A 26243-nucleotide genomic window follows, 5' to 3' on the forward strand; every position below is an offset into this window, starting at 1 on the left:
GCCTACCTCATAAAACTAAAGTTTGGAGGGGTTGATTCTCTAAGAACAGCTGTGCTGTTGTTTTGGTCTAACCAAGTTTCAGTTAAACACATACAATCCAGATTGTGATTGGTGATAAAATCATTGGCTACAAATGTTTTACCTGCTAAAGACCTGACATTTAATAGAGCCAGTTTAAGTGTGTCATTCTGACCGCCCGTGATAGACCGTGGAGCAGGCCCGGTTCCAGAACAAAATGACTCAGGGTGCATCTGAGATTAAAGAGGGTGCAGCAGTCGCGCCGGATTCATTTTAGAAGTGGGGGGGCCAACAAAAAGTGTGTGTGTATGGCCCAATCCCAAACCACGCCTTACAACCTACCCCTACACACTCCCCCTCCGTGACGGAGTGAACTCCGTGGAGTGACACATGAGGCTCCCTCCTGTCAGATGGAGGGAGTAAATACAGCGGCAAGCTTTGGGACAAACTCGCCTCTCTCCGGCAGAAACAGGAAATACCGTAATAATGTTCAAATCAGAATCTCTTTGGCAAAAGATTTAAATGAATAACTCAAATAAAACTCCAAACATCTTTAATTGTGTTACTTTTTTGTAAAGCTCTTTTAGTTTTAAATCTGATGTTTATAAGCTTCTTAGTTTTTGCAACAGTCTGTAAATATACACAACTTTATAATAAAATGCACACATTAACTTTTTCTAGACTACAGGTATGATCCTAAGTTTAAAAAAAATGAGGTTATCATGAGCTCGTTAACATCGCAATTTATCACTATCGTTTAGTGGTTTTGCAAAGAATTAACCACTCTGCTTTTGTACCATTCTGCGTTGAAGTACCTTCTCTTTGCCCAAATAATCTACTAGCGGTCTCCTTTTTTCCGATAGTTAGCTGTACAGCTTTACCCGCCTCAATATCCCGACAACAAACCTCCATGCAGTCGGAACCAGCCTATTTCGGTTCAACAACGGCGGCGGTGGGGGCAGCGGCGGTTTTGACAGTTTCTGCGGCTGCAGAGCTGCTGCTGGGTTCATTTGGCTTCGCTGTTTGAAGAAGGTCCAGGCTCCGGAGATGTGGATGTCAGGGATGTGACCTTCCAGTTGTTAAATTTAAGTTTAGATTGACTGTATTTAGTTTTCTTCTGCGCTGGTTTGTCTGACATGTTTGCAAGTATAGGCTATAGGCCTATATTCTTTCTATCTAGGTGACAGCTGACACACAGAACAACGTAACAAATAAAGTAAACAACGTAACAAATAAAGAAATCGAAGCTTTTTTATTGGTTGTAATTTACATGGATACATTTGAATGGTGTGACAATGTCCTATTTGATTGGGTTAAAATGTACATATTCTTCCTGTTATGTCTGCCTGCTTTATTTGACCTAATGCAAAGTGACCTGCTCCATCGAAATCAGTCGCATTGACCCGAAGACACATTTTGATTCCTAGCTTTTTAATTATCAGGATTGTTTTTGTAGGCTACTCCAAATATTAAGCAAAATATGTCACAATATATAATGACTGTTACAGAGTCATCATTTTGAGAAAAAGGCCTTTAAAGTTTTCTCTTCTCTGGAATCCATCGATCTGATTGATTATTAGCGGAGCAAATGATCAAAATACTACGGAGGGAAGATATTTTCGTTTGGATTACTGCACTCATGGGAAACACCGGCTGTTGTTATGCCTGTTGTGACGTTAAGTTACTCCGTTCTCTGCTTGTAATTATGCCGTTACAAGCAGAGAACCTGTATTTATCATCTGAATTTGCCGAAACAAGTTTAATATTCTGAAAGCCAAGACTTTGTTTATTTGAAATCAGATGAAAACAAACTGTAACGGAGCCTGCCGTGTTATCTATGATTACTATATGCCTTACATTCATAATGTCAGCGGGAGGGAGGGGGAGCGGCGCTGTGGAAGAGCAGAGCAGTGAGAGTAGAGCTGTGGTCTTCCCTTTATAAGCTTAAAAAATGCGTGTAGCTACTGATATTGAATATATATAACAATAACAAATAACAAAATATACACAGCTAGATCAGATCGCGTTTTAGATGCGACTTTAGAGTAGAGGGGAATTATTGAAACGGGATTTGTACAGTGTTCCGCGCCGCGATACGTGTGTGTTTGTGTATTTTTGCGTTTGTGTGTATTGTGTTTGTTTCCTGGGGAAAACACTCCAGAGAAACACCGGCTGTTGTTATGCCTGCAGTGACGTTAAATTACTCACCGTTTAAATTGACCAAATAAATGCAGCAGACAATGTTATTTAACCACAATTACAATTTATTTTATCTATATTCTTATTATTCTTATTATTACTATCTTATTATTGCATAACGACTTATGCACCCCCGTAGAACCGGGCCTGCCGTGGAGCACGCTGAACTTCTGTTAAATTCGACAAACTCAAACAGATGCTTTTGGGCTTTCTGTTTCCAACCTGAGTCACTGTTACGGCCCGCCCCCTACTCCATGGTAGTTGCTCGTGGGGAGACCCGCAACATAAAAGAAAATACACAAAACATCCAGTATTTAACGGCGTTTATTTACAAGCACAGCCGTTACTCACATGGGCCAACCGGCCAAAGAACGAGGTTTGGAGGACTGGCAAAAACAAACAAAAAGAAGAAGGGGGCCTGAGCCAGCCACACCACCGTTATGGCTAGAAAGGATCCGTCTTGTGTAAAACTCTCGCGAGAGTTTGGCTGAATGTCACATGGCTGAATGTTTACGTTTGGCAGGCAGCCTTTCAGTTACGATCGTTAACATCAGTGGGCCACAGCAACTGATGATGAGAAACTAAACTATCTATTAATTATGTCAATTACAGGGAGTGTGATTGTTGAAATAGGGTGTTAGCGATCTTGCTGGTGTTCAAAGAAGAATGACAACACTGTAGATCACCAACACTATGGTTTATTTTTTATTCACAGGCAAGTCAACGTTGTCGCAGTAAAAGTCCCAAGATAGCTCCTGGTGCAATCAAATGTTCCCTTGCAGTGTTTTACTATTATGTCTGATGTTTCTCTATTAATATTGCTGCTGCATTAATGTATATGTTGCATCATGTTACTGCTGTAGATCTGTTTCCGAGCCGCTCCGATTACAACGAGAGTTACAACGAGAACGTGACGTCATATTTACACTAGACGGATCCTTTCTAGCCATAACCCCACACCACGGGCCGTAGGACCCAGAGCTTCCCTCCCCTACCCAGAGATCTAACAAAAGACTACGGGTAAAATAAAGCCGCGAAAAACTATACTAAGGTCCTCCAGAATCCATATATTAACACACAACAAAAGAGGTCTACAGATCCGAAAGAGCAGCAAGAATGTCCAAAGACAGAGTCTTCCGGCATAGCGATAGGCGGCTTCCTTCTCCTGTGGTTTCTCCTTATAACGGGTGAAGTGGAATTGGAAACACCTGTGGAGAGGCGGAGCCAGGGGCAGACAGGGAGACAGAGAAGAGAACACGGAGGGGAGCATGTAACAGTCACCAACCTTCTGTGTATGTTGGTGCTATGACCGGCCCGTAGGCCACAACATGAAAACAGAGAGAGACGTTTGAGGGTTCCAAAAACCACGGCACTTTTATTGTGATAGGTCCAAGGCGAGGGGAAAGGATCCCGGCGAGAGTCCTCCTGCAGCGGGCTTGGAGAGAGTCACGAAGGCCATGTGACTCCATGCAACTGGGTTTAAATAGCACCTCGGCTTCAGCCAGGTGTCCCCAGTCATGCTGATTGGCCTCTTCAGCTCCACCCCCATCGCAGGACCTGCAACACACAAGCACACTCACAGGCCCCAGGCTATTTTTCCTTTTGTATTTACTATTTACTTGCACTGTTTATCTGTTTTATTGTGTTACACTGTTGGAGGAGCCTGTGACCTAAGATTTTCATCGTCATAACTACACTGTAGCTATGCACGTATGATCAATAAAAGCCTTGAACCTTGAGCATACATCTCAAATGTGACCAATCAGTTGGTGATCTTCCCTGAAATGTGGTAGAGCTAAATGGATATTTCAACACCTGAGAGGTGATTTTTTTTTCTATCTGGAGTCTTGTACCCTTGATCAGAGGACAACTGTCATAACTGGAGATGAAACTTGCAACTTTTTGACCAATGACTGACGTGTAAAAACCGTCTTTGCTGCCAGGTAAAATCGACATCTGTGTCTCAGACAGACAGCACATGAAGATAAATGAATGAAACATCCATGTCTTTTCCTTTCATCTGGAGTAATAGATGGACGCTGCAATGAATTGAAAGGTTAGGGGGAGCCCACTGCTGCTAAAAAGTCTGCATCAAATATTAATGAGAGGAGCATGGGATGATTTAGTCTGTGTATTATTAATGATGACATTGGCAGAGTCAAACTGAGTAAAGGACACCGCCTGTACACAGAGCACTGTTTAGAAGCCTTAAGCTATATAACTGACATGTTTATACATTTATATATTCCTTTAATTTGGCTTAGGACCATCCAATTAGTGTTTGCAAATATTTTCTGACAATATAAAAGGCAGATAATTAATGTGAGTTTGTGATGTTAAATGTAAAGCCTGGAGCTGCTCTGCATGAATTTGAGGAAACAGGTGGCAGTGACAGAATCTGGGGGATTTTCTGGTTAATTTTGTTTTTTGTAGAGATAATACCACAACTATTAGATCGAATGCATGTGATTATGAAAACAATGCATAACTCAGAAATAACTGGTATTATCTGGGTAGCATAACATTTCACAGATTATAGGAATATAAAAGAAGCTTTATGGATTTATTATAGCAGATCATGCCCTCTCGAGACTAGTCGTTTTTTGTTCAAAGTTTTAAAACGTTAAACTTTTATAATAACTCATGTTTACATTTTCCCCTTGAGCAACTTCTCATAATGCAAGGACTCTTCTCTCTAAATAGCTTAGGCAGAAACCAAAACTTTTTTAACATGACCATCTCTCTCAGTTAACCTCAATAAATACTTTAACCATAGGGATGAAATGTCAGACAGGTCTTTTTTAGATTTTTAAAGCACTGAAAAGTCAACGTACTCATTGGTATATTCCTTAAAAAATGTGTTCATTTATAATGTTTGGGAAATTCCAGGTCCATATGTTTGTGTAAGCTTATGAAATGTTGTCTTTTTAGCATTTTCTTTCTAGCCAAGCTAGCTTTACATTCATTGTTATAACTAAACTATTCACACTTATTTTTTAATAGTTGACAAATGGCTTAAGGAACTTTAATATATGGCCTGGATTTGCACTTTTTTTTTTATTTAATGTATTTTATAAAAGACATTTAATAAATGGCATTCAATGGAAATGTATCTTGATAGGAGACACTTGAAATGACCAAAGCAAATGGAGCCATTACATGTGTAGAAACTGATGTCCAGAATAACCATAAAACGTTATAGGTGCACATCAAAACATTACCCTATACCCAAAGAGATCCTTCACTGAAGATGATCCTAATAGAAGTACATTCAGATTATAACTAACAACACTGGCAGACTCTGCATGTGTTTAAGCTGTATTTAACAACGTTTGACCAACAGTTCAGTTGATTTATGGTAGGAGGTGGCTGCTGTTCTTGTAACTGGATTTATAATTGAAGAAAAAACAAAAAACCTTTTGACAAATTGTCTATTTTATTTTCTGTCAATGGCAGTTGACAAAGAACATTGTAATGTTTAATGATATATTTTGCCTATAATTACTAAATATCATGGTGGTAAATATATAGATGTATAATGTATATACATTTTTAGAGTGGGCGTATATTTAAGCAATAGCTCACGACAGGCCGTGGTATATGCTCATTTTATAAAACGGACAAGTCAAATCAAGCAATCTGATTGGTTCTTAGCCGTGATATACTGAGCGTATACCACGGGTAGAATTGTAAGTTACTTTTCACAACAAGTCAGTATCCCTCCGCGCCTGAGACAAACAGTATACAGTTGGGCTGAAAAGCAAACTGCATGCAGTTTGCTTTTCAAACTGGAACAAGAAAGCAGCGGGGAAGTAACAGGGCAGAAACCCTCCTTTTTACGCAGCGGCTCAGACATAGACATCAAACGGCAAAAAATATTCAGAATGCAGTTCCTTTAGCACTAGGGTAGGGATATCTAGATACTCTCCAAGGTTTGACATAATGAATTGTGCTACTTTTAAAGCAAGCAACGATGTTTTCAAATCTGTAATCAAAGAGGTCCGCAAAAACGCTATCGACCAATCAGATTGCTTGATTTGACTTGTCAGTTTTATAAATATATTTACATTTCTTCCGTTACGAAACAAACTTACAAAGCATAAGATGGAAACATTTAAGATTAACTTCGACCTCCGGGGGGGGTCTTAATATAGTATGGAGGAGTGGATTGAGCAGTGCCTATCCCCAGAAAAAAAAGCACCTAAACGATAACATGCAGAGCTACGTGAAGAGCAGGTAGACCAACTGGAAAAGTACCACCATTCAAAAGCTTTCTGATGCGGTTCTTGAAACAAAGCAGAGAAATTATAACCGTGAGTGGCCACAGGTGCAAAAGCTCTCTCCAGAGCTACTGGAAGCCCAATCTCCGGAACCGGAGAAAGTGGAGCAATATTCTCGCCACGCCAAGCAACAGCCTAGATTAGAGCCTCAACCTATACAAGTAACCAAGTAAACCATGCTACTGATGCTGGACAGTTTTTCAGTGGCTGAACAATAAACGGCAACATAGAAAAATGAATGTAAATAAATAGCCAAATAATGGATCAACGCTATTATGTTCGCTAGCTGTTAGTGTTGTTGCATAGCAACCACCTCGCACTTGGTTTCGTGCAGAAGGCAACGGAGGGACTATTTTATTTTGAACATCATTATTTATTAATAAAAACTATTTAAATTAGAGTGTGTATTTTTCTTTCATATTGCCACACTTGGTAACCGTTTTATAAAAGCAATAGCTCACGACAGGCCATGGTATATGCTCATTATATCACAGCTAAGGGGCGTGGTTCACACTCTAATTTAAATAGTTTTTATTAGTAAATAATGATGTTCAAAATAAAATAGTCCCTCCGTTTCCTTCTGCACAAAACATAGTGCAAGGTGGTTGCTATGCAACAACACTAACAGCAAGCGAACATATTAGACAGAGAGCGTTGATCCATTATTTGGCTGTTTATTTACATTAATGTGTATGTTGCTGTTTATTGTGCATCCACTGAAAAACTGTCCAGCATCAGTAGCATGGCTTACGTGGTCACTTGTATAGGTTGAGGTTGTTCGAGGCTGTTGCTTGGCGTGGCGAGAATATTGCTCCCCTTTCTCCGGTCCCCGAGATTGGGCTTCCAGTGGCTCTGGAGAGAGCTTTCGCACCTGTGGCCACTAACGGTCATAATTTCTCTGCTTTGTTTCAAGACCCGCATCAGAAAGTTTTTGAATGGTGCTACTTTTCCAGTTGGTCTACCTGCTCTTCACGTAGCTCTGTATGCCGTAGTTTAGGTGCTTTTTTTTTTTCTGGAGATAGGCACTGCTCAATCCACTCCTCCATACTATAGTAAGACCCCCCCGGAGGTCGAAGTTAATCTTAAATGTTTCCATCTTATGCTTTGTAAGTTTGTTTCGTAACGGAAGAAATTTAAATATATTTATAAAACTGACAAGTCAAATCAAGCAATCTGATTGGTCGATAGCGTTTTTGCGGACCTCTTTGATTACAGATTTGAAAACATCGTTACTTGCTTTAAAAGTAGCACAATTCATTATGTTAAACCTTCAAAAGTATCTAGATATCCCTGCCCTAATGCCAAAGGAACTGCACACTGAATATGTTTTGCCGTTTAATGTCTATGTCTGGACCGCTGCGTCAAAAAGGAGGGCTTCTGCCCCGTTACTTCTCCGCTGCTTTCTTGTTCCAGTATGAAAAGCAAACTGCCTGCAGTTTGCTTTTCAGCCCAACGATATACTGTTTTTCTCAGACGCGGAGGGATACTGACTTGTTGTGAAAAGTAACTTACAATTCTACCCGTGGTATACGCTCAGTATATCACGGCTAAGAACCAATCAGATTGCTTGATTTGAGTTGTCCATTTTATAAATATATATATTTTTTTTTTTTCAAACCAATTTGGATAAATGCACAGAAGGACATAATTACACATGTTGGCACTATAAATCTACAACTGATCAGTACTAATGTAATTAATCCCAAATCTCAGTGACAAAGATATTGAGGCATGTCTGTTTTAAACCAATTCAATTATCTAGCCAATCCAACAAGATGGAGAATTAATCAATTGAAGAGTATAACTGCAAAGCAAGCAAAAGAGATATTTCGAAATCCTACAGATCTGTAAAGACAAAAGCAATTTAAGATTATCTCTGTGTGGATTTATACTTTTTCAAAAGTATACATAAAGAAATTAATCCAGGCAACCCAAAATATGCAGGAAAAAATACAAACCTAATCTAGACTTTAACATCTAAAAGTTGGCATTCTTAGTAATATCTAAAGGTTGGCATTCTTAGGTGTGAACTCATGGATATATCAATTTTTTTCTCAGCATTTTTTCTGCATTTAATTCATAAATCACTTTCTAATCCAAAGTACCGTACTGTGCCCAATGAAAAATAATGATATAGGCCTGTATACTTGGCAAATAGCCTGGCCTTTGTATTTAAAACACTGTCATCTTATGCCATATTTTCCATGGAAACAAGTTATGAGATTGCTAGTGGAGCCTCGAAGATGGCTCCCCTCCTTGGCTCTTTCAAGACATCCGCGGTTGTTTAGTTAAAGAGTGAAGCAGAATGAAGTGTTGAACAGTGTCGTGTAAAGCAGAGGTGGGGACTCGAGTCACATCACTTGACTCGAGTCAGACTCGAGTCGCATATTTTTTGACTTGAGACTTGCTTGACTAACATTGATAAAAGACTTGACTTGACACTTGACTTAAGCTTGAGATAGATGACTTGAAAGGACTTGACTGTTTAAAATTAAATATTTGCGTTTTTGTAGTGAGATATTACGTTTTTTATAGCGTCATGCGCGCAAACCTGGCAACCCACTAGAAGGCAGGATTCTCAGTTAACATGGCAGCGGCTAGCTTTACTCCAAAAATAATGAAGTTTGGATTCAAGGATTATTTTGTCGATGAAGGTAATAAGAAGAGAACAGCGGTATGCAGGGTCTGCAGCATAAAGATCAGTGACACGACCACCACAACATCCAACTTCATTCGTCACTACAAAAAACCCTTGATTTATTGTAAAATGAATGAACTTTTTGATCTGTTATGATGATAAACTGAAGCAATTTCTAAATTAACCCAATTAAGTTTTAAATCGCCCTACTTAGTTTATTAGGGAAATTATGAAGAGGAACAAATTAAATTATTTGAAAATGATATCTAGGTGCTGACGCTGTTGGCGGTTCTAGTGTTAACAGAAATTAAAATTAAATATGTGTAATGGCAAATGCCATATATGATTTTTTTACCTGGAACTCGGCCTTTTTGAACAGACTTTTTCTTTGAGTCCTAGATATATTGTCTGCAGTTCTAGGGTTAATATGAATCTAATATGATTGTCATCGGTCTAAATTAGATTTCAAATGATTAACTGTGTATGTAATGAAGATCATAGTGTGGGTTGAATCCATTTTCATAACCACTGTCTTTTAACTGATTTAAATGCAGAAACTGGGCTTATTCATCAGAATTTCGTAAGACTTGACTTGACTTGCTTGACCTGAGCAATGACTTGACTTGACTTGCTTGACTCTCACCACAGTGACTTGGGACTTGCTTGATACTTGTAGGTCAAGACTTGAGACTTGCTCATGACTTGCACACGTAGGACTTACTCCCACCTCTGGTGTAAAGTAAAAATTCTCCGTCAGCTACATAAAAGTAAGTAACACCTGTCGTCGGTGAAACGCCCCTCCTTACTGCAGAACGTCTCTCATTATATGTGTTACAATGTTTTTTAACGGACGTTGTCTGATTATATAATCTTATGCGCGGGCCGCTAGTGTCTGTTGATCTCCAGATTAAAGAAATTGCTGTGATTTGCGTTTTTACCCCCTTAATGTCTGACCAATGGTTGAACAGCATTTCTGTGCACATGAGTTGTGTTTAAAGTTTATAGTCCGTTTGAGTTTTGCCCATGTGAACGCAAAACAAACCTTCTGAAAAATGAAACAAGGTAACAAACTGTCGTCTGGTGCGCACCAGAAAACTGACTATTAGGTGTGAATGCACCCAGTCTTGCACGGCCAGATACGGCTCGAGAAGCTGACTCAGATAAGGAAATATTGTGATATTATATGATCGTTGATCTGATTGATGATGTGATATGAATGATAAGTGCGACACGTCGGCGTCTTCTCTGCATAGGTTACGGCAGTTTAAACTGTATTTCCTTTATCCTGTAATATGACTTGATACATTTAAACTCTGCACACTGAGCTCTGATTGGTCAGCAGTCGGTGCTTTCACTGAGTTGATCTCTTGAGTTGAGCGGGAAGCGTCAGGTAAACAAAAGTTAGCCTTCCCAAACCTGAGCCTCACGCGCCGCCTATGCTAAGGCCATTGTAACACATAATGTCTGATGTTCCGCTGTAACGGTGGTGGACTCATCAGAACAGAGTGGGCGAGTTGACCAATCAGAGCACAGTGGGCTCACAGGGAGGGGGTAGGACAGAGTGAATACACATACCATACAGAGATGCTGTATGAGAAACCAATGTGAGTTTGGAAAATTGCACAATATACATGTAAATCTATTCTAGTAGACCTCAACAATGGAATTATGATCAGTAGAGATGGCCATCACGTAGGACTTGTCCCTGTCTATCTGTGTTAACACTGCATGCAGAAGCACCACACTATTTCAATTCTAGATTAAGTTGTTGCATGGCTGTTACCAACAAAAAACGCATTTATCCGCCCAACAACTTTGCATTTCTGATCTTTTTCAAAGAGCTAATCTCTATCTCTCTCCATCTTTCTGTTTTAGTGTGTGTCTGCTTGTCACATTAACACAATAACACTCACAAACTACCAGTATGTGGATTTAGAAACCAACATACATGAAACAGAAATCAGTAATTATGTTATTTATATATATATATTTTTTTTCACTTTTATTGTCCTTACATAGTACAGGTACTCTGTAACAAAATGGGTTCCCTGCATTAGTTCCCTGTTAGGAGCAGTGGGCTGCCATTATGAACGGTGCCCGGGGAGCAGTGTATGGAACGGTGCCTTGCTCAGGGACATGTCGGTTGCACTTGGTCTTGCCAAGACATGAACTGGTGACCTTCCAGTTGCCAAGCCAAGTCCCTATGGACTTTGCCACCACCGCCCACCACTTGTTTATTATACAAGTTTATCAATCTGTTTTTTGCCAGAATCGCTCTCAGCACAGAGAGAAAATAGACCAGACATTGAAACTACAGTATCTCTGAATATTGCATTTATATCCACCTCAAGATATATTGTAATATGTGCTATCACGTCACTTATCATCTAGCACCATATATCATCCAATATTTTTCGTTTATGATCTACTGTTAGATAACATTTAAAATACTATTATATAGGTGGGCTTTTTTCCTTAAATACATAAGTAAGTAAATACAACCCCAAAGTTTACACTTATTGGAGAAGGCACGCTTTGCTTCTACTAAATCTAATAATATTTCCACTACTATTTATTATGACATTCTGTCACAATTCATCAGACTTTCATTCATCAAGGGGCGGTCTGCACAGGCGGCACAAGCTGGGCAATAAGTCCCTTTTGTGACCCAAATATTATAACACTACATTCCCAACATTTTATTACACTACAACCGACTGGCAATGTGTCTTGCAGACAATTGTATTATCAGGAGGAGCTCCTGTGCTCCCATCATATGAGTATATAGATTGCTAAAAAAAAACAAGACAAAAAACACCGCAAGTGTTATTTATGATCTTTTATAGTTTCCAGTTTATTCAGCTGTTTGCATGATTTAGATAAAGTAATGGAAGAACATGTTTATGGAGTATGTATTGATTTACATCCCGTGCTTGCTAATGATGAAGGTAAAAAAACATTATTAGTTTGAATTGATGATGTGCGGGTAATAGCTAGTTGTCATCCCCTTTGACCTCTATCCCTAATCAATGTTTTCAATTTGTGCATCGATAAAAGCGAACAAGCTTAATGTGAGGGCTCAACGGAATCTTATAGGGGTCACATTAAAAATGCAAGAGTAGACATCTCAAATGCTCTGACTGGATGTTTTCCAAATATCATGTTTTACCCCCTGCAGCAATTATAGGGATCACTGGAAGGGTGGTGACTGCTAGGAAATGAACTCAGGATCAATCCCAGCACTTATCAGGATATAAGTGAGTCGGCCCAGGTTCAAGGAAACTAAAAATCAGTTTGGCACCTGACGTAGTGCAGCTCTGGCTGGGAGAGGACGACTGCCAATCTCCCTGGACTTTTCAGCCCATTTAATTATGATGTGCCTTTTCTTATATGTACTGTACTGTACTCAAATGTAAATTTCTGAACTTGCAGCACTTCATCAACAAACTTTCACAGACTCATCATTCCTCATTGATTTCCCTTTCCTGTAAAGTCTCTTAAGAGGCCTCTTTTATCATCTCCCTCTTATGTATTTTGTAGCCTAGACAAGTCTTCAGGTACAATGATACAATCTGTTTTCAAAGTCAACGGGTGATGAATATCTTCCATTTATTTCTGCTGGCACTCTAAGCAGTTCATATTCCCAGCACTGGTATATCTGACATGCATTATAAATTGCAGTGGGTCTGCTTTGATCAGTTGCATCAAACAATCAACATTTAATATTTATTTCCAAAAGATGAATGCATTGATTAATTTCAATGCCATGATTTTCAGTCCATTGAGATCAAATTTCCTTGCCATTTTTAATCATAATACCTATTATAAACCTAAGGGCATCCACGGTTGTTAAGAATCTCTTAACGCACCTCTCCATCTAAATCAATGCAGTACATTGTGATGTAAATTACCATTTGGGCTTTAGGTTTTTCGGCTGAGTGATTGAGGGTTCAGACAGTCTGAATTATGTGCCAGGCCTTTCTAATGGTGTCTCATAATTTCACAGATCAATGCGCATTATCTATAGCTGTTAAAAAAAAAAAGGAAGAAAAGTTGAACTTGTAATGGGGCCAAACTCAATATTCTACTCCCATTGTTCAGCATGGCCTTTTGATTCACACTGTGCTGCCAAGTACTACCTTTGAAATACAGGATATCACAGTGTGATGTATCTTGAACAGTACTTGTCTAATATTCCATCTGCGTTCTCGCCTCATTTCTGGGACACTCGTACACAGTTCATCATTGTTAAAGAGGACATTTGATCAGATTCATGTTTGTATTTTGTGCCTCTACTGTGACATGTTTTAAATCTTTAATATCAAAAGTGATTTATTTTTCTCATACTGTCTGTGCTGCAGCACCTCTTTTCACCCTCTGTGTGTAACCAAAGCCCAGTCTGCTCTGATTGGTTAGCAGGCCGGCTCTGTTGTGATTGGTAACCCACTTAGTTATGCCCCACTCCTTGTAGTGTTACATAGTGATTTAACTGGTAAGTAAACAAAAGGGATCCAATCAAGGCGTTTCAGGCAGGGGGGCATGTGTTGAAGAGAAACTCCCTCCGGAGTGAACTTTGGGATTTTAGCCTTAGCAGACCTTGTACATGCACAAAAACTTAAACAACACAAAACAAGAAAGGGATAACCACATTTATAAAAGGCCTCTTTATGAACCAGACAACTGCATCCGCCCAATGAACCAAAGGGAGGTTCAGTGTGTCAAAGGGTTTGTGTTAATCTGACAAAGAGTATATTTGTTAGAAAATATCCGCTACATCAGAATAAAAAGCATATCGCTCATTGGGGAGTTCTGCATGAGAAGATAAATAGCACTCTAGCATATATGTGAGTTAAATATGAACCTCGAACCAGGCGACAATTAGCCTAGTATAGCATATTGACTTTATCATTATTATCTCAGACGGAAATTCTGCTGGTTTATTATGTACACAAAAACAAATGTTAAAAGGACAGTTTGTGTATTTGGTGATAGTTGCATGCTGGAGCCAAGTGTGATGTCTCCATATCTTAACTGTTGCATGGCAAACTGAAGGTTACCTTGTTTACTGAATGATTCCTTTGTTGACAGTATTTATTATTAGCTAAAATAATTGTCGTTGTTCTTTAGCTTTATTCCAAATACAAACCTTTGAGATCCAAGCAGTTTCTGCCTCTCAGCTTCCTTAAAGGTCATGTCATGGTCATTTCTACTGATCATAATTCCATTGTTGAGGTCTACTAGGATAGATTTACATTGTGCAATTTTCCAAACTCACATTGGTTTCTGTTGAGATATAACATACAGACATTTATAGTGTATGACTCCATGTATTACTGTTTACCATATTGTCTATTTAAGTAGCTGCGACTTCTACTGTGTTCATTGGTTAGCACTGTACCACATGATTGTGATGTCACTACCTGGGGTATAAGAAGTCACGCCCCTTCTCTCTCTGTCCTCAAGTCTCTTGAGATGTGTGCCTATAATAAATAACGCCGTGATGAATGGCTAAACTTGAACTACCGAGATTATTCACCTTTCTGCTGCAGGGGACAAAGGGTATAAGTCTAAATCTGCTAACAGTTTCTCATACAGCATCTCTGTTTCGTATGTGTATTCACTCTCTGTCCTACACGGCTTGTTGGAGCTCCTGCCCCCCCCCCTCCCTGTGAGCACACTGTGCTCTGATTGGTCAGCTCGCCCACTCTGTTCTGATGAGTACACCACCGTTACAGCGGAACATCAGTGATTATGTGTTACAATGGCGTTAGCAACCAGAAAATGACACCAGTAATGACAAACAGATGAGAATGCAAATGCTTACTGGTGTTGTTTCCTGGTTGCTGCGGGGGATCTGCGAGACAGCAAGTCACAGCGAAATCCAGTCTGAACCAAGCACACACACACACACGCACACACACGCACACACGCACGCACACACGCACACACACACACACACACACACACACACACACACACACACACACACCCCTGCAGCCTGGCTTTGAGTCTGCGTGTGTGCTCAGAACGAGCCCATGCCGAGCCCCGCCGTGTGTCGCCGTCTTAGGCTGAGTTCAGGCTGAGAAATCAGCGGAGCTGCAGCTGAGAAAAGATTGAGTGTGTGTGTGTGAGGAAGTCCGCGGATTGGTCCATTTGGACGTTTCGTCACTTTACCCAATACGTCACTGTACCCAATACGTTACTGTACTTACTACACTATAAGAAGAAAACAATGGAAAAAATTGCCTCTCCAACGAGGCGTTCTGAGGCAGCAGAGACAGGTATTTTCTGTGTTAGAGTTTTACTCGCTACAGGGTGTACTTTGAGGGTTTGTGACTCTGCAGACCGTTTACATGCAGAAAAAGCTACATAACACACAAGGGGACGGTTAATAACCAGAAAAGCATGACATGGGACCTTTAATTATTTACTTGTCTTTTAGTTTGACCACTTTCTATATTGTTCAACCAAGCTAAATGTTTTCCAAGATCCAAGCAATTATATCCTGATTGAATTGTTTTTATTACCAATAATGGTGGTGTAAATGCAACACTCACCAGTAAGCAGACACACTCCTGGATTTATGAAGAATTATTAATGTGATATGTATCTTTACAATGTCCCAGCTCCTGGTAAAACTGCATTTGTGTTACCGAAAAGAGACTCTTGTGGTGTAGTGTAGAACTAGCACATACAGGCAACAAGGCTATTGATTGATTATGTTGCATACCTACAATTCATAATGCAAGAGCTCAGCAGGATGGATACAGGTTACCTCTCAATTTTTAAACACAGCATAACATTTAACTAGCTGCAAAGATGGCAATATCCATCTCAGAATAATAAATGGTTCGGCACAAGACTCAAAGCAGCTTTCTCTTCCTCATTAGGAGTTTAAAGAGCATGGAATGAGCAGGTAATGGAATCTTGACTGTATGATTATACTCTTGTGTCATGCAGAGGAGCCTTCATTTGTCTCTTTGCTTCAGGCCATTTCCGATCCAACACGAGCATCCAGCATGAGAAATAAGAGAGGGTTCTGCTGTGTGAATACAATTTAGTGCTGGTGATTGCAATACTAAGATATTTCCCCAAAACACATACAAAGTTAAGCTCTTATGATCTGCACAGGGTAGATAAATAAACTCCTGCTGGGTTGAGAGAAAAAGACAACACCATTTTTTTCTCAAGGAAATGTTTATTGGAGCTGCAGGGAGAGCATGTATAATCTGGGTGTAATTCAATTAACTTCTTCCCTCAAAATATCCTTAGCAAAAACCCGCTTTGTATATGTACTACACAATGTTGCGATGCAGCTCATTGAGCCAGAATCTGGAACAACATAACTAAGATAAGGTGAAAACATGCATTGATTTGAGGCGGTGCCGGTAATTCAGATTTATAGACATACTGGTACTAATAGTGGGCCTTGAAAGAGCATCCATCACCATGTGGCATTGATGGCCTGAGAATGTGAGGCAGTTTTATGGATGCATTATGAGCAGGCTGTCTGAGCTTTTTTAAAGCCACATCACTCAGGGTGTCAAAGAAAACTGGTCTCCATGTATTCACTTAGAGTGTCCCTATACTAAGCCTGACCATACCATTAATAATCCGTGGTTCACACACAAACACACACATTATCCAATTATATCCAAGGCTCCGACCATTTGATGTACAACCGCCCTGTGTATACTGTGTTAAATACTATAAGCCTTTCTGTTATCTTTCCTTCACATTCTGCCCTCTCCAAAAACAGCCCTTGTTAGCTGGAATGCCCAAAGACGTCAGTGCAGAGACAGCAGATGCTTCAAAGTGCCAAGAATTGTGATGGGTGCCTGCGAGAACCCGTTGGCTTGATATTCCATCCCTGCACTCACGCCTACGCTGCCTTGAGAAAAAAAACAACTACAGTAATTGCAGAGGGCTATTGTTTTTCTTAAAAGCAGAAGTAATTGTGTTTACAAATGGTTGGTGGAAATCTGAGACTTGAGAGAGACAGGGACAGATTGGAAGTTACAACTACAGGATTCTGCATTTGTACGAGAGAGAATTTACTTTCAGCGCCTAACACAATTTGTGTTGAATTTAGCTTTCACAATATATAGTGGAATTGCTTTGCACTGTATGAAAAGGCTTAATTTAACAATGTGTTATTTAATCACATACTGTATGTATCTGTGCCTCCAACCATTCAAACATAAACATCCTTTAACTTTTTTGCTTACAAGACGAACAAAGTCTGTTTTTCAAAACAAATTCAAAAAACATCTGTTGGTTTGTTTATCACTCACAGACAAATTAGTAAAACTAGGAAGCAGGAGGCTCAAGTATGTTTTCAAATTAAAACCCACTAACACTGCAGTATTTTGAACATAAGGCTAAACTTTCACTCAAGGAAATGATATCTTTCAAAATGTATCAACACAGCAGTGGAGGACAGGTCCAATGGGAATAATCTTTGTGTAATCAAGTGTAGTAAGATGTATTTTTGCCTTGCCAGTATGAGCAAAGAACTTAGGTTTCAATATTTTTTGAAATGTTCAAACTTACAATCATCTGGGTAAAAACAAAAACATGCACGCAAGCTCAGATGCACACCTTCTCATATCGTTGTTAAAAATATATGGGTTGCAAGTACATATGAACACTATAAAACAGTAATGAGAAGTGCATCCTGTGGAGGGGTATACTGCCCATATACTTTCTCTCATACAGAGTAAGCTTACTTTCCATGACACAGCAATAAACACAATAGAGTTTGACTTGAAGATGGTCATGTGGGTCTTGCCCAACCAAACAAAAAACCCAACAGGCCTTTGTGAAGTTGTTGGCATCACAAGCAGCCAGGCAGATAGGAAGATATACTCATCCTTCATAATTTCAGGAGTTGGGTCCTGCCAGGTATTTAGAACGCTCACTCCTTGCTGAGTTGCCCTGCAATTTAATCTGATTGGCCAAGTCAAGCAAGACAGATGAATCTTGTCATAAACTGAGAGGCAGGAGAGTTGAGTGATCTGAAGTCTTGAGCTAATGTATTAGATAGTCAAAAAAAAGGGACTAAAACTAATTTACTTCCTTTTAGAGTGGATTAAGTCTTGAAGACATGTCTCTATAGCGTTGTCTGCACAAGTAGCTTCCTGGAAATCCCTTACTCAAGAACTTTTCAGCTGAAAGGTCAGGTTAAAATGATATTAAAATGATCAGTGTATGTTCAACCCCTTGTATGGTGTTCGGGTCTGTGGGACCCGTTTTCATTATTAAAGGTGGGGTAGGTAAGTTTGAGAAACCGGCTCGAGATTCACTTTTTGTTATATTCCATGGAATGCTCTTAACATCCCGATAGCAATGAATATCTGAAGTGCTTTGACAAATAATCCATACAAAAATGTCATCTGTGGAAGCCGTAGTACTGTAAAAAGCACGACCAATCATTTTAGCCGGCCCGGCTAAAATAACTGGATGCCCTACCTGCCTGTCAGCCTTCCATCTGTGCACAAACTTATCTCGTGCCCTCATTGGTCATGTGTGCGTTCGTTTGTGTTGGAGGAGGGGCTCTGTAAGGAAGAGGCAGATTTTTTCCGGCCGTGGATTTTCAAATTCTAGCGCACTCGAGCTGGTTTCTCCAAAATTACCTACCCCACCTTTAAGCTAAAGAAAAATGATATGATAACACATTTTTTAAAACTCACACTCAATGGCCTTGGCCCATTTATTGTGAACAACATAATCAGAACACATTTTCAATGACCACCCACAGTACCCCCCCTCCCCCCCTTCCTCCTGTCTGGGCCTTCTATGTGTGTGTGTGTGTGTGTGTGTGTGTGTGTGTGTGTGTGTGTGTGTGTGTGTGTGTGTGTGTGTGTGTGTATGTGTGTGTGTGTGTGTGTGTGTGTGTGTGTGTGTGTGTGTGTGTGTGTGTGTGTGTGTGTGTGTGTGTGTGTGTGTGTGTGTGTGTGCGTATGCGTGTGCGTGTGCGTGTGTTTGTTAGTGTGTGTGTGTGTGTGTGTATGTGTGAGACTGTTGTGTTTCTGCCCCTGCCAAGACTGCACAAGGTTGCAACATTGTTGATAAATTCAAGCACGGACACCTGTCTGCTCTCACATTCCCGCATTATGTCTTGCGGGAACCAATCTTTATTTTTTTAACATTCTATCCAAGCTGCAAATTTGGGGCGAGACACAATAAATAAAGCTTCGCCAGTTTGGGTCCTTATCACAGCTGATCAAGATGGCCAAAAGATTCCCTGCTCAACGGGCCTTGCAATTGATTTTGGAAGAGAGATAACCATTTGATGATGTAAAGGAAGAGGAAGAGGTTTCAGAATGTGAGGATCACATTTCTGAGAATTCTGTCTGACAGTGACTTTGAAGAAGAGGATGAGATTAAGCACCAGCTAGTTACAAAAAAAAGATGAGCCACAGGACCAGCCGGTCAGCGGGCAAAAAACAAGTAGCACTTTAATTCATTAATGTGATCTAACAAATGTAAAAGGGCAAATATTAACCATATGCTGTTTATATTGCTTGTAATTGAGATGAAGTAAACGTCTGTTGAGTAATTTCACATAAAATAGTTTGATTGTGAAAAAGGCAGCGAACACTGGCTGAATAACAAAAATATGAACACCACACAAGGGTTAAAGCAAGGTTTTTCTCAAGTATTTAAAGTGTTTTTTAAAGTTTGTTTTGTAGAACAATGTTATACTGTAAAATTAATGATGTTAAAATTAAACGGGACAGAAGCCAGTGTGACGTCCAATTATTTTTAACATTTATTTTTGTTATGCTTAATGTTTATTTGTCTAGGGACAATATAACAGGAACAAATGTGACACATCAGAGCATTTACAGCCTAAGATAGTTTGCCTGTCTCTAGGTGGAGTTTTGAAATAACATAACTTCATGAAAGATGTAAAGACAATTAGGCAAACAATAAGATAAAAAAAGTATATAATCTAACTACTAAAACAAAGCAAAGTAATGACACACATGATGTATTTAAGGTGACACTTTCTCTCCACTAATGGCCTATTACTTGTAGAATATGGTCATGTAGCTGTTAATATGCATGTTAATTAACAACTAATTGATAGTGAATGTGTGTACCTTAATATAAAGTGTTACCGTATTTAATTAAAACAAGTACTACTTTTAAAGGACTTTTCAACACATGACATTCTATGGGGTTTATTTAATCGGGGTGGAACTCAATTAATATGTTGCCTCTTATAATATCCTTTGCAAAAACACACTTTTGATTTGTACTACAATGTTACATTTTAAATGATGCATATTTGTCATTTGGATGTAAATGTATACTATTTGTTAATTTATTGACTTAATTTATTTTCAATTGAATGAGGTATGAAAACCAATCAAAATACTATCCGTTTAATAACTTCACCCTGTGGGCATAGGAGATATGCAAAGAAAGTGCATGAAATAATAATGAATTGTTGTTAAAACCAACACACTGGTGTCATGTTCATTTAAATACATCTGTTAAGAAGTAACATCCACAATGGGCTGTGTTTTAGCATGCTCACCTCTCCAAAAACACATACAAGTCATGCACGTTTCTGATGGAAATTGTTGACAGTGGGGAAGACATCAACATTTTTGAAAAAAAGTCTTGTAATCTTCTCTAACAAAACAATGTTTGCCGCAAATTCTCTGCCCACTGTGACCACAAATCTCTGCCACAGTAAATGAATGAATAAACACTGTGATTGTGAGGCAATTCAGTAATGAGACAAGGCAAACATTCACAGTGTTCCTCTTTATCACAAAGAGATTTAAATAATGTAAACACAATAACTGTGGGGAATATAATTAAAGCATTATACAGCCTGGCTGCATATAATACATTTATCCAGTGTTGCAGTAGATCAAACAGTGAAATCAAATTCTGAGTTATGTACAGCAGGACTGCCAGGACTAAGGCACAAATCCATGTAGCAATGTTCTAAATGTCCTCTTATACAGGTTTTGGCTTAGTAATATAAGTTCAATCAATTTCCTACTTGTTTATCCAATGGGTAAATGTATTTTTTCTTGACAAAAAATAGTTCAAACTTTTTTATTTCTACAGAGCCATTTTTCACTGCTGAAGGTAAAATGTGCTGTTTTACTGCAGTTGTTTGAACCAAAGCATTGGCTGCTTTTTACTTCAGGGTATGTAAATGTGCTTTTAACAGCAACTTAACACTCCATTCATTTGTGCAGTGTTAACGTGTGTGTAGAGAAATAGAAAGGAGAGAGTATTTCAAAAGAAGATCATATAATCCATGAATGTTTATGACAAAAATACCCTGAAACTCAATCAATGATTAATCTTAGTTTCCACACAGTTCTCAGGTCGGCTTTATCATGGCCCTCGGCATCTGATATCCACGCAAAAAATACCCTTTTGGAATCTGTATGAAAAACAAAGTAAACCCAACTGTTCAATCTTAGACCCTCTGGAAAGGTGGCCGTGTCGAACAAAGACATGCCTTTCACCTGGGGAGACTGCTGTTTGCATGCTGTGTGAAACTTAAAATAACTGTTGCCTCTGTTTTGTTGACAACTTATTAAATGTTGCACAACGTGTTACCATACCCACACAGCAATGTTGCAGAAACAAAACAATGTAATCAGAATTTGTCGATAGATACAAATAAATTGAGGCTCAGGAAGTACAAAGAATGACATTATAGTCTGGACTTGACTCTATATTAAGTGTTCAGCCAGCTTTGTCTCTATGTTGATGATTCATTTACTGTAAAGTATATTATCTGTATAGGTTATTGGTACAGGGCCAATCTTTGGTCTAAATGGTTGCTGACAGAATATAATGTGAAGTCACGTTTTTAAAGTTGGTGTTGAATGAAAAACATGCTTCTATAAGCCTCAGTCCATCACTCAGAATATGTTAAAGAATAAAGACGAGGCTGTTGCTCTCCGGGCACTGGCAAGACAGCGGGGACAACAACAACTGAGCACAGGGAGCCAACAGTGGCTTTCTGTTTTCCTGGGGCCAGTTTACCATTGTCAAGGGCTAGCTGGTAATTTAATACCAAACAGAGCAAACACTCAGAACATTTTATTATTACAATCAAATCAATCATCAGAGATATTGACACATGTGGTCTGTAATGTTGTCACCATGCAGACAGGCAGTTTTTGTCCATTTAATAGAAACTAATTTGTCATTGATGTTCTCAGAATTGTCACTGGTGAAGGAATGAGTTTGATTCTTATTGAATACCCTGAACCTACAAAAATGAATGATTGAAAAGTGAACCTGCCCAAATGGACTAACATGTTTGACCCCAGGACAAGGTTAAATAGTAGAGTTTAACCCAGGATTGATAGTTGCCAAAACCACATCTGAAGAAATGCAAAGTGGGGACAAATTGTGCTTGAAGCATATCATTGTATATCTTATACTTAAACTCTTGTTGAAGATAGATATGTTAATCTATTCCAAAGGCCTTTTAGTTACCTGTTTAAGCTCGACCTGCCTCTCTACATAACTGCCTGTCAGTCTGCACAGCCTCTGACTCTGAACTTGTTGGTTATAGTATACTAGTTTGACAGCTTTGATTACTTGTTTATTTTCACTCATAACAATTGATTTTGGGAGAAGCATTATAGGGTTGGCAATTTGGGGCCTTTCCTCGATTTATGTATAATGTGAGCTACGATATGCTTTTAGAGTAGTGTTATTTCTTCCGCTTTCATCCCGTCTTGCTTAAAGCTAATGGGAATTGGGAAAATTGGATGTCCTGCACCAATCAGGATTTAGGAACATGTACCTCTATTACAACTCTTAAAAGTTAGAACACGACCTTCATTCGAAGAAAGATATATACATGTTGCAGTGGCGAACCGTGTCTATCACAACTGGACCTTCTGTAGACCCCATAGACTGTATATACACACACACCCCCCGCTGCCGCCCCTCCCCCCCCTCCGCGGCATTATAATGTCCGTCTTTTCAATGAATTGTCGTCTTGAAAAGGGTACTCACAACAATTCCGCAACAACTTCATCTTCACCTGTTGCACTTGTCATTTCAACGTTAAAAACAATAAAACGGCATGAATTCCTTAGTTGCATTCATCTAGATCAGGGGTCGGCAACCTTTTTGATATGAAGTGCCATTTACAAAAAAAAAAATTGATCAGCGTGCCAACGATCGAGAATTATCAACGGGGGGGGGGGGCGGTTGAGGAGATTGACGCTCGTGAACTATCAGCAGGAGGGCGGGGAAGCAGTGTGTGGACCTGTCAGCGCAACTTACATGATGCCGAATTTAACACATTTAAATAATTGGTTTAAACGGCATAATAATAAGGACGATCGTCCGTTCTGTGATTTTCCAGAGCACACATGTTATGATATTAGGGTAATGCAGAGTGAGATGAGATCACTGTCCCTTTAAGAGAGAGAGAGAGAGGGGTGTGGCTTGTGCATGTGTGTTTGTGGATGGTAGAGCGACAGTGAGGGAACGTGTGTATGTTTCTGGAAGTGAAACGAGGAAGCAGAAAAACAGAGGTCTGTGATGTATTTTGTGAAACAGAAGAACAGCTAAATAAATGCAACGGCCTCCCAAGAAGAGCTCGCCTCTCTCCAGTCATTTAAGCTAAAGTGGGTTATTGAACCTGAAGCTTGTTGCTTCTGCCCTCCTCGACTACGGTCTGGGAGCCGACAGGAAAGTGCAACACACAGAGATGGCCAGTCCGCCCCTTTGTAGCATATTATTTCGATGAGAGATGAGCAGATCGCCACTGGGCTTTCAACTAAATACACAGCCACGCAAAAACTGTGGCATTTGTACAGCTCCTTTTGGGTACTGCAATTAGTGAAGTGCTTTCCTCCGTGTTGAAACGATCAGCACTGCACCACGGAGGAAAGCGGCAGAAAGTCACCTGGAGTTAAAGAGAGCGGGGCTGCGTTGCGTGCATGGCTTCCTTCTGCAGGTAACGGGGAGACGCGCTCTGGCGGCGGTCTCGTTAAGGATCCGAAAATACAATTTAAATATTTTGCACACTTATTCCATTTATTCCTAGTGTGCCACTGGTTACGGTGCCGCGTGCCAATGCTGGCACGCGTGCCAGGGGTTGCCGACCCCCGATCGAGATCCTCTGTCTCGAGCCAGTTAACTAGCGGGCCTTCTAGAGCAGGGGTTCCCAACCTTTATTGTGCCAAGGACCGGCAGATACATTAAAAATAAGTTGCGGACCGGTTGTCAATTTTAACTGATTTGAATATTTACTCACCAGCAGGTGGCAACAGAGGCTAATTGTATTTAACAGCCTGAAGAAATACCAATTATGCATCCAAAACATATTGTAACGTCCACCCGGACGTGTCGGAATGACGAGTGAAGCGTTCTCAAGTTAAACAGGTTTATTAACAACCAACGGCTCTCATCCGTCCTTTCTCACTCTCTCTCCTCTCGCGCCAACCTCTCACTCACCTGCACGCGCCCACACAGACACACACACACCAAACCCTCTGCTCCCCAACCCCGCCCCTACCTGCTCTCCTCACAGAAGCCTGACACAAACAGTTAACAGAACACTTGAACAATAAATGCAGATCGCTACATTGCCCCCCCCCTTACTAAGTCCCTCGCCCCGAGTGAATGCATAAAAAGTCTCTGAGGTGGCCCGGGGCTCTTCTTGGTCTCTGAGGCCGCCTTGGAGTGAACACAGGCGGCTGCGCTTGCCGGCTTGGAACATCCTGTCCCGGAACAGGGGGTGAGTTTGGGGGTGGGGGTGAATGTGGGGGGTCAGCAGGGGACACAGTCAGTGAATCGGGGGAAGTGACTGTCTGGTTTCTCCTAGACGATGCTGGGGGTCTAGGCCGCGGATGTGCATCGCCTCTGTATGGGGCCAGCCGGTCCCTGTGGAGGGCCACCCGTCTCCCTCTAGGCGGCAGCTGGACCCTATAGACCACCTCTCCCAGCTTTTCCAGCACCTCACAAGGGCCCACCCAGTGACAGTCCAACTTAGGGCACCGGCCCTTCTTTCTTCTTGGACTATACACCCACACCAGGTCCCCGGCCTTGAAGTCCCCCCCTCTAGCCCTCGTGTCATAGTTTCTTTTCTGTCTCATGCCCGCCTTCTGCAGCTGATCGCGGGCAAAGGCATGTGCTGACTCCATTCTATCCTGGAGCCTCCTGGCATATTCCGGTCCCGGAGGAACCGCTGGTGTGTCGGGGGGTCGGCCAAAAGCCATTTCTGCTGGTGTCCGCAGCTCTCGCCCCAGCATGAGCAGGGCCGGTGTGCATGAGGTGGACTCCTGCACAGCCGATCTGTAGGCCCAAAGAACAAGAGGGAGGTGCATGTCCCAATCACGCTGATGCTCCGCGGTGAGGATAGCGAGTTGTTTTCCCAGAGTCCTATTGAACCGTTCGACCAGTCCTTCACTCTGCGGGTGCAGAGGAGTAGTCCGCGTCTTTTGCATGCCCAGCCGGTCACACATAGCGGCGAACACCCTCGACTCAAAGTTTCTTCCTTGGTCGCTGTGAATGACCTCGGCCGCTCCAAATCTGGCAAACATGCCCTCCACCAGGGCACCTGCAACGGTCACCGCCTCCTGGTCTGGTATAGCATACGCCTCTGGCCATTTTGTAAAATAGTCCATGGCGGCCAGGACGTAACGGTTCCCCTTCTCTGTGCACGGGAATGGGCCCATTATGTCCACCGCCACCCTCTCCATCGGGGCCCCCACCGCTAGCTGCTGAAGCTGGGCACGTGACTGATCAGTGGGACCTTTGTACGCCGTACAAAGGTCGCAGCGGCCGCAGAAGTCCTCAACATCTCTCCTGAGCTGGCCCCAGTAACAGCTTTGGCGGAGTCGACGCAAGGTTTTGGAGACCCCAAAGTGTCCTGCCCCAGTAGTTCCATGGGAGGCCTTAAGCACTTCTTCCCTCAGCGCCCTGGGGACCACCACCTGCCACCTCTCCTCCCCCGTTGCAAGCTCTTTCCAGGCTCTCTGCAGCACTCCATCCTTCGTCCGGAGAGCCTCAAACTTTGCAACCAGTCCTTTGGTGGCAAGCGAGCACCCAGCAACTTCATTCCACAGTGGCTTTTGTCCTTACTCCACCCACCT

This window comes from Notothenia rossii (assembly GCF_949606895.1).
Source record: "Notothenia rossii genome assembly, chromosome: 1".
Classification (NCBI taxonomy): Eukaryota; Metazoa; Chordata; class Actinopteri; order Perciformes; family Nototheniidae; genus Notothenia; species Notothenia rossii.